The following is a 10,800-nucleotide window of genomic DNA, read 5'->3' on the forward strand; positions in this document are numbered from 1 at the left end:
CGGAGCACAGCAACAGGCATTAGCCTAGGGAAGGCTGAGAAAAAAAAAAAAATAAAGAGGACAAGCTGCTGTGAACTGCCACAGTCCCCCATTAGAGTCGCTGACTCTCAGGATTTTATGATGTCTCAGTAGTCAAAGGTCAGCTCAGTGTCCTGTCTTCTTAAGACAGGTGTTTCAGTGAGTCTTTGAGCTTTCATGATTAAAATAAAGCAGCCCTCCCAAATTCACATTTCCCAACCTGCTGGCTCTGTAAGAAGTGGTAAAATATGTTTTCCTGGTACCAAAGAACTTCAAAACTGCTGGGTATTTTTAAATCGCGTGCTGCTGATCTTTCACCAAGTGAAATAGTAGCACTTCCCACTTTGTAGACAATGGGAGTCTTATCACTGCTGCGTTAAAAGCAGAGTTATGCCAAAACTGAGCTGTTTTGAAAATCCCTTCTTGAACTCCCAAGCTTTAATCTCCTGGTCTTGCAAGTAATGCCCCATACATCCCCTCAGCCCCTCTGTCCTTTTAAAGAAGTGATCCTTTTGAGTAAGCCTGTGCCTTAAACGTGAAGTGATGAGGTGATGAACGAGGAGGGCTTACACAAGACTTGGAAGTCACCCTCTCATTTTTTCACTGTATTGTCATAGTAACAGCAATCTGCCCTTCGTGTAGTCAAAAATGATCACTATGCACTAGCTATACTTTACAGAGAAGGATGCCACATTGTTTATCTGGAAGGATGACAAGACACCAGAAATAATCACAGTGACTTGAAAAACCAAAAGTGCAATTTTGTGCATAGTGCCATTTCTGGTTTGCATTTCACTGTGTACCAGTGCAGGAAAAAGACATAATTAGTGCCATAAAGCACGGACTTCCAATCCCTTGAGAAACACAGCAACTCCTTGAAGAGTTTTAGTTGACATGGTGATATTTAAAAGGAGCAATATAGGATCCTGGAAGCCATGGTAACTTTTACTGTACAGAGATACTATAATGTAAAGCACCCTGTGGTGTCTCGTTGACAACAGGGCTTGAATCTACAGTCTTTCGCTATAAAACCTACAGGTTCAGTGGCTAAAATAATTGTTCTGTTATGCAAGCAGATGCGTCAGCCTCTACATGTTGTCTAGTACAGGCAGCTTCCACTCTGAACGGGGGCAATATGTTATGCCTCTAAAGCGGCCATAGGTTGCTCCCATCCCAGGGCAGGAGGAGCAGTAGGCTTTGGTCAGCCTCTTGCTGCTGACCTGCAGCTGATGGTCTGCGAATTACACTGGTTTCTTTTCCTTGCCGCCAAGCCCCCCAGAGCCCTTAGACAAGGCTTGTGAATGGGATGTTAGCTCTGACAGCTTTTAGAGAAACTGAGATAATGGAGGAGACGTGTGGTGATAGTGGAGCTGCCCTGCTGGGAAGCACTTGTGATGTAAAAGGCTGTGGGGCAGATGGTATTAGCTACCTGACTTCATGTTTCTGGGCACATGAGGATTACCTGTATTGCCCAGAGTTGCCCTTCTGAAAACCTGTTGTCACAGGGGTCAGTCTATTGACATACCAGCTACGTCTTGTGAAGGAAGATGGTTTCCCAGGCGATACATCAGGGTGCAAATCTGCAGTCCTGCACTCTATGCCAGGCTCCCCTAGAGGCTTACATTATAGTGATGTTTGGCTTTCTGCTCTCTGCTTGGGTCAGGATTGTATCCTGGCTGCACTGAAACAGTCCAGGCTTCCAGCTAGAGGGGTTTGCAGCAGGGATTCTGTCTTTGAAAGCTGTGCAAAAATTTATTGGGACACTGATCTTGCTCAGAGCTTCTAGATGCTAAAGCAATATAAAGATTAGGGATAATACCTCATTACAGACAGAGTAGCAAAGCTGTTCCCACGAAGGGTCCTAGAAGAAATCCTCCCTGAGGTGTATTTGACCGTCTCTGCATACTTCTCCCTAATGCAGAGCTGTACTTTCACATCAGTTTCTGACGGACATGAGCAATCAATAAGTAATTTCCGGCCCGTAAAGCCACGACTGCCAGGCTGTGCTGAGACTTCACAGATGTCCTTCTGTAGCCTGAGGGAAAATTGCATTGTTCAAGTTGTTGTGGTTTTTTCCCACCTTGGGAAACGTGGCTTTTGATTTTCCAACAGTATTCAAATGATGCAGAGGGACTTTAGTGGGTTTTTTGTCACATTTTTTTTCTGGTGGCAAATGATGGTGAATGGATAAATGCAGTAATTTCAGATGTTAAAGCTTATACCAGTTTGAAGCTACAATGCCCATACTGAAATCATCAATAGATTTCCAGGTTTAGAGAGAAACAACATCTTAGTATTACTGCATGGTTTGTTCTGTTTATTTGTTTGGTTTAGACATTAGATGATCCCAAGAAATCTGAATCAAACTCTGACGTTTTTCTAAACATCAACTTCACACTGGTGATCCAGTGGCTGAAGACATTAATGCTGTAAACCTCGTAGGGGACTTTTTGCTTTCATTGGTCTCTTAAGGTGCATATTTTACTGTGCAGATAATTGTATTTGTGTGCTGTTGTCATGGTTGCATAAGCATGGACTTTCCCATTCTGGAAGACAGAAAAGTTAACAGCACCTCACGGAGCAGGTGTAATCACACAGGGACATATGCCTGCTAATGCAGTAGGATCCTGTTCTTCCTCTTCTCTTTTTTCCAGCCCCTCTTCTTCTAGTTCTGCACTCTCAGTTTAATCTGTACTGCACATTCACGGTGGGGAGCTCCTAAACTATTTACCACTGACCTAAGTGTTAATAGCAGTAAGAGCCTTATCACTGAGATAAACAAAAGAGCCAGACCCGTGCACAGAGCTTTCGACAATTCACCTTGCATATTTCCTCTCCATTTCAGAATAAATCTGGCTTTCTTATTTTTTTCCCTCTTGCACCATTTCCTACCAGTCTCATTTTCCTCTGCAATTTTTACCTCCATGAATCTCCATCCCTTCAACTTTAATTTCTGCTTCCCAGGGCTCTTTACTGATTTTTTCTTTCATTACATTCATGTATGCTTTTATGGGGAAGATTGGGTCAGGAAGAACAGTCTAGGTCAGAAGAAGAAGGGGAGGGATTAGAGGACAACTGAAGAACTGTCCTAGGCTGAACCCAGACCTGCAGATATCACTTCTGTGCTCATGATCCCTGATCTTCAGCAAACAGCTGAAAGGCAGTGAACCAGCAGACTCCTCTGTCACCATCTATAAATCAAAGATAGGGTGTAGTGAGACACTTGCTGCATAACAGGGCTGCCAACGATTTCTCTACATAGACCTTTCGGGCAATTTTGTTTTGGCTCTTTGTAACAAAGTAAGTGTGACTATAGCAGGACCGAGCAAATATGTCATGTCCTGCGTTGATCTAGGTAAAGTAGACGGGGAAGATACACCAGCAAGGACATTAATAGATAGGGTACCAATGCTTTCAGTGAGCTGCATAGCTATCTTGGTGACTAAGGTGACTGCCCCAGGGTGACTTGCCAGCAAGGCACTTAACTGGTGTCTGAGACAGCAAACTGGTTCTGCTCTGGGAGCGGTGAGCTTGCAAGGCTGCAGTGAAGAAGCACGAGGTGAAGATTTAGAGTGCGGAAAGCCTTCCTGGTTTCCCTTGTAACCTCATACCCGGCTAATGTGCTAAAGCCTACCTTGCTGCTATTGTCTCCCTGCTGTATCTCTCAAGGCAGCACAGGGATGTTGGTATTTGCTGCCAAGGTGCCTCTGCTTTGCTGTGTAAACACATTCCTAATGTCTCTGGAGATGTATTGCTTTAAGAGCATGGTTTTCTTTGGGTTAGCAAAGCAAGTAATAGGAGCAACTGTGTCCTGCTGAGACTTTGAGGGGAATGGAGAGAGACAGAAAACAATTATTCAAGTTAGAATGTGTGCAGAGCACTTTTATTATTGTTATTTATTGGTTTATGGTCATGCAAGTTGTGCTGCGCTTCGGAGGAGGCAAAGCAAGCCATTGGCAAAGCTTGTGTAAATCACCAGGGTCCATGACACCACTGGATTTACACCAGCTTGCTTTTGCTACATTCTGGCTCTCAGTTTAGGCCTCACAAGATTGCCGTGTGCATTTTAAACATGAAAAATTGGGACAACAGGCATGATGAGCAACAGAGGGGATGGAAAGGAAGCAACCCAGCTTGTTGTCTGCTGCGAGAAGAGATGCTGGGTAGAGATAATCTCCTGTCTTTTTTTTTTTTTTTTTTTTTTTAACATTTTGAAAGTATTCTGAGTAATGCTTACCCTGTAAGAAGGATAGGTATTTCGAGGCAGGGTGTGTTTTAAAAGCTTTTAGGTGAAAATAACTTTAAAATTTCTGTTTGCATCAAAATAAAGTGGGTTTTCTTCTCTATCAGCTTCATAGCTAGGTATTTCATGTCTTTTATTTGAAGGAGAGGTTATTTAATGGGCAGAAGTATCTTTCTCTTTTAATTTTATTTTTAATTTTATTTTTTAAAGCTCCCATTGCAAGATGCCCAAATATCCCCTTGTGCTGCTTTACACAAATGACAGCTGTTGCAGTTTGTGAAGGTTCAATGTGAGACTACTAATCTGCTGATTTGGGTTCAGCCATGCTTTACAAATGAGCACAGGGTAGTCAACATTTGGTATATTCCTATTGTCTTTATGAACTGCATAAGGTTTGGAAAGCCTTGGAGCCTTTTTTGGTGGTGATGGTTTTCCCTGTTCACATCTTAATGCTTAAGAGGAATATTTCCCAGGACAGAGAAGCATAACTATGAAAAATCGTGGACTTGTTACTACAGAGGAGATGAGAAGTTGTGTAAAAAGAATATTTTTAGGGAGGGTATGTTTGAGGATTTAATTAATTAAATAATCAATTAAATAATTAAATCTGTTTCACAGAGTGGGAGGGGAAATGCAGCTTGCTGCTTCGTGTTGCTTCTGGAAGCTTCCCACGGTCCCTGTGGCAGCTCCAGCAGAAACGAGTTGTGTGGGTTTCCTTTTTTTTTTTTTTTTTTTTTCTTTTTCTGATGGTCGTGTTTTGTTTGTCAGGTTTTTATTTTTCCCTTGCCAAAGCAGTCATTGCTATCAAGATGTGTAGAATAATAAGACAAGGTAGTTTACAGTATCTAATCCATATTCATTTTCATGGTTTTAAAATTAGGTTAACCTTTATAATTAGCAAATCAAGGCTTTTAATAATCATCACTCCAGAGAAAAGGGCCTCCTGGAAAAAAAAATCCCAAAACAAAACCACCAAACTGATCTTGCTTCTTTATGTATTCTACACTAACTTCTTTTGCCTATTTGTTTTGCTGCAGACTTCATAAACAATAACTGATGATGTGCCCTGCTATACCATGGGACAGTTTTCTCTTAGGAGCCTACTGTATAAAATGTTTCTCTGACAACAGCAGTATCGTTGTTGCTGTAAATCACCTTGTGGGTGCTTATCAGTGTGTTCACTGCCAAAACAAATCTGGCAAGCCTTCTAACCAACCCAGTTTAACAAACTGTGATATCTGTGTTTTCCACTCCAGCTATTAACATAACGTTGTAGCTTGTTCATTTAGTTCTGTTATTGTAACTTGTGCATTTAAGTTAGCGCTATATCTGTATCTCTGCAGTTTCAATACTGATAATGAGCTAACTCTCTTAAGTCATGCTAAGCCCTCTTAGGCTTCAGACCCGAATATATCCTACCCGCATTTTTACAGAGCAAAAGTCATAACTCTTCCAAGCCTAATCTGCAGTTTAACTATGCAAAATTGTGAAGAGCTGTAGGGAAAGAAATAGAAACTCTCACGAACTGCAGATGTCTCCTCAAAAAAAACCCCAACCAAAACCAAATCATTGATCTGAATAGACAAATTTTTGTTCTTGCATTTTTTTGTAGAACAGAAACTTCAGCCTTTCAAAGTTTGTCAAAAGCTGTAGAAAGTATTAGGTGAAACACTGTTTCATCCAGTGGAAGGAAAAGGGAAATTATGCACTTTACCAAAACCAAAAAGCAAATACATCTCAGAGGAGAGAAAAATATTTTGAAAAGAAATGTCAAAATACTACATTTTTAAAGTGGGTTTTTTGACCACTTTCATTTCTACTTTCACCTGGACATACCTGTTTACTAAATTTAATTTGAGCTTGCAAATACTCACAGACAGACCAGAGATATATTTTAGACTTGTTTTTCTTGGTTGAATTTATAATCACATGAAGACTGTTGTCTAGCAATTAGCATAACAGAGCTCAGGCATGACCTCCAGAAACATGATCTAAACCTGAAAGTTGCTGTGTATTTGAGCCATCTGCATCACCAAAACGAGTTCCTCCTAGTCCTGGCTTTGTCCCAAGCCTCTTTATTGTAAGTGTTTCTGTCCCAGCATTAGTGCTCTGTGTGTGTATGTATGTGTGGGACTGGGTGTTGGTGCAATGAACAGACCCTTTCTTTTAGAATCATAGAATTAGAGAACAACCCAGGTTGGAAGGGACCTTGCAAGATCATCTGCTCTGTCCCTTTGTGGGAAAGGAAGCCTAGGTGACATTTTCTAGCATGCTGTCCAACTGCATCTTGAAAACCTCCAGTGATGGACACACTACTACATCCCTGGGGAGGTTGTTCCAGTAATTCATTGTTTCACTGTAAAAAATTTCTTGTATGAAGATGGAAGCTCTCCTGTTTCAACCTGTGCCTGTTGCCCCTTGTCTTCTCCATGTGGCTCCTTGTGATCTTTGTTCCAGATCCTTTCCCTGGTAAGTGCGTCCTTGCAGGAAAACAGGTGCTTATATCCACATGCTTCAGGGATAAGAGTGAGTTGCTGGGAAGGGGGCAACAACTCAGGCACCTTTGCTTTCTCTGCCTGGCGTTTTCTGCAAGGGAAGGGGCCAGAGGTCAGCAGGTGGGAGAAACCTGACTTGCATTTAGGGTCCTTCTTGAATGTTACTTGTTGCCAGTGTGGTGCTCTTGGCTCCCTGTCCATTGTGTTCCACATTGCATATAAATATTTTGCCAGGCAGAGAGAATATTGCTAAATATTGCAGGCTGAGTTTGTGGTTAGCATCACAGAGCTTGGATGAAGCTGTATGAAGCCTGGAAAAAGTGGAATAGATCAGGGAGAAGCAGAGCTAATGAACCTTAGTTTTCCTATGGGTTTATGTCTTGAGACACATTTCCTGTGTAGGTTCACTGGGGCCTGGGGTCAGGGGGAGCATTCACAGTAAAGCCTTTCTCCCAGCCAGGGTTTTAAACAGCCTCTTCTCTCGCTCCGCTGCTGATTCCTGCAAAAAGCATACACGTTTTTGAGGGGTCTTTCATCTTGACAAATGCAGCTGAAATTGGCTAATGAGTTCCAAGTTAGCAGAGGGAGGCAGAAAGGCACATACAAATTATATAACTGGTTTGGAGACCAAACTATGAACCTAACCCTTGGTGAGCACAACCGTGTGATGTGAGGAGCTGGTTTGCCACGGAGTGTGTGTGTGGGGGTGAGAAGGTTATTGTCCTAGTGTTGGGTGAGGATGCCTCATCATTGGGTGGGAAACTCTATTCTAAAATGGCTTTGCTCCCTCTTGTGTCCCATGGTATGACTAAGGGGCCTTGCCAGTTGAGAGAAAATAGACAGTTGGACTCTCAGATATTAAGAGCTCCCTGAGGCTGTCAGCTCTTCAGGGCCCTGATGGCAGCAGGGCTTCCAAACTGATTTAGAATCAAATGAAATAGTGTGGGGGGAGAGGAGGAGGAGGTATAAATATTTTTCTCTTGCTAATTTATTTTCCCCTTTCATGCATGAGCTAATGCGATGGAAAGCAATGCAGCTGAAATGAGCGCCTTCACTGAGAGCTGTTCAGAGTTATGGGTGGAAATTCCTCATTGACCTGTTGTGCCAGTCCATTCCTTCCCCCCTGCGCTGTATCACCACGTGCTTTGAGCAGTGCTGGAGGTAGGCAGCCCCTGGGATGTCTAATGAATGCCCTGAACTAACAAATCCAAATCTAGTCAGATAGTACGCAGAGCGAGGGCCAAATTTTGCACCCGCTTTTGCCATCGTGACTGTGGTTCAGAGCCTGCATCTGTGAAAGGGAAGGGTGTCACCCGTACTGGGGGAAGGAACAGTAAAATGGCAGCCTTCCAGCAGGACATATCATGGGATCTGCTACTTCCTTCAGGAAGGAAGAGGGCTGCTTAGGGTAGGTGCACCCCTAGAAAAGGCTTCACTCCATACTCCTCTTTTCACCTCCTACTTGAGAGATACTCCCTGTGTTGCACCTTTACCTCATCTCCAGTATGTTACCATGTACTTCTTTTTAAGTTAAAACAAATATTGTAAAGCAGCTCTAGCTGTTAAGTGACTTGTATTTTCTCTTGGTGCACGTCTCCTGCAGAGACTTCTCCCTGGCCTGCATGTTCTAAATGAAACTCTCATTTTGATGCATCTTCCATCTGCTTAAGTATTGGCCATAAATAACAACATATTACAAAATTGCCTTCTTGTCAACACACAGATTGTTTATGTGTCATTTCCTCTATCCTTTGTGTTGCTATAACTTCCTAGGGAAGGAGGATTTATTGGTATAGCAACATTTGGGAATGAGACCAAATCCTATGGGGGTATGAAATAAATATAGTCAATTTTTGGTACTACATTTTTATTTACTTTTTACAAAATGTCTTCTTTCCTTGATGGTTTTGTATCTCGCCATGTGGCATCCACTAGCTTTGCCATATCATCTGTTATTTAGGGTCTTATATTTCCAAAGTATGTTTGCAAGCTGAGTGTAGAACTGTGAACCATAGTCCCACAGTATTTTTGACTGAAAGCTAATCTTGAATTTCCACTTACTGTAAGCTAATCTTGATTTCCCACAGTCTCATTTTAGTGTCATATTGAAAAAAAGGATTCTAGCAATTTAAAAATGTGGGTCGGAGATTGGTCAAAAGTCATGTTAGGAAAGAAACAGAAGTTTCTGTTGTCTATTTTTTTGAAATCAAGTAGGCTATAAATAAGTACCCTTGACTTAAGTACTGCATCTCTTGTTCCAGTAAATTGCTAAGGCCCTTCTATTCAGCAGGTAGTGCACTTGCTTGTGCAAATGCTCCTTTTCCTAGTGGCTGACTGGGCCTGGCTATTTGGGAACCAGCTGATAGCACCGCTGTTCAGCATTTGAGTGCAGATTTTCACAAGAGCTCACAGTTCTCATGCTGGGCACTGTTGGAAAATTGTTCCATCTTTTGAGATGCTGCAATATTGTTACTAATGCTGTTGAGGGACAGTGTTCCTGTAACGATAAGTGCTCTTGTCCCAGAGATCTTTACTACAGATGCAGTGGATATTGCATAGATTTAGACCATTGGGACAGTAAGGGTGGAGAGCTGGGTCTCAGTGACTGCCCCTTGTTGCCCTGGGCCAGCAGTAGCAGAGCTGTCCTTAATGCAAGATTGTGCCTTTCCATGTGTTCGTTTTGTAAAAGCAAACATCTTGAGGATAAGTATATGTGTGCTAAAGCTCATCCTACACATGCAAATGCATTTCCAAGCCGAGTTAAGTCAAAATTGAAATGCTTATCTTTCACTATCTTTCTCCCTTTTATACAAGGGTATTATGATCCCATGCCCCAGAGGAATGGGATCATGCTAAATAGGCCAGGCATTTACTTTTCAGAGAAAGGACCTCATCTGAACAATGAAATTCCTACTCTGTTGGACCAGAAGAATTTTAATGATGATTCAAGAGCAAAAACTCTGCTGAGCAAGCTCTGCTGCCATTTCTGAGTAGACATAAGTCAAATCTGAGACATACTGCTAGCTGTTTTACAACATATGTGACGAATTCCCAGAATCTGCTGCTCTAAGTTTTCCAGAGGGGCAGGATTTGGCCTGCTTGTCTGCCTTTAGGTTTAGTAGATCCTTTGGAGAATTGACAGCATGGATAGCTTTTTTTTCTGAATTGTTTCCTTAATCTCCACTGAGCTTTTTTGGCTTTAGTGATGCTATGTTTTACAATTAGCACTGGTGAATTTTGTGATGTAGAGAGCACTGGCTTAACTCTGTTTCTGTTCAGATCTGCAGTAAACCTCCCAGAAAATCCCACTCTTCATTTCCCTTACCTTGAGTCAGAGCTTGCTTACATGAATGTACACATAGATTTACTTTTTCTTGCATGCGTGAGTTAGTTTCTTGAAAGGAGCTGACACTTGACTTTCTTTGAGAGAAGGCTAGAAAGCTTCAGGCTGCTGGGAAGATGGAGGGTCACCACAGGGCTCTGCAGAGCACAGAGGGGGAATGTACAGTTTGGCCTCTGCTGTGACACATTGTAGGGATGCCAAGGCTCATGCAGAATTTTCAAACACCCCTGGAGGTGTGGTCAAAACCCTGTACAGAAGACATGCAGTGAAGGCGAATCAAGCAGGGGGACTGTTTATGATCTGCTTCTCTTCAGGTTCTTTGAGGGGTTTTTTATTCCTTCAAATGAAGAAGTTGACTGGCTCTGATTATTTCTGATGAAAATTTGGCTTTTGAGGTTTAAAGTTCTCTTCAAATATCTAAAGATATTTGGGGGGTTTTGTGTATTTGTTGCTAAAAGCAGAGAAAACAATTCCAGTTACAGTATGTTTATTAAGTAAAATGGCTCTGTTTTATTCCTAGTATAAATTTATTTTTGTCTTATGGAAATAGATTTCATAACTGAGTTTATGCTGACCAGAAAGTAGCGCTAATAATAAGGACAAAACCCCGATGTGCAAATTTCTTTGATAACAATAGTAAAAATATTGTAGTTATAAACAGGGTTGATTTCTACTCCTCCCCCCCTCCCCCCCCAAAAAAA

This window comes from Athene cunicularia (assembly GCF_003259725.1).
Source record: "Athene cunicularia isolate RWA chromosome 4 unlocalized genomic scaffold, athCun1 chr4_part2, whole genome shotgun sequence".
NCBI classification, from domain to species: Eukaryota; Metazoa; Chordata; class Aves; order Strigiformes; family Strigidae; genus Athene; species Athene cunicularia.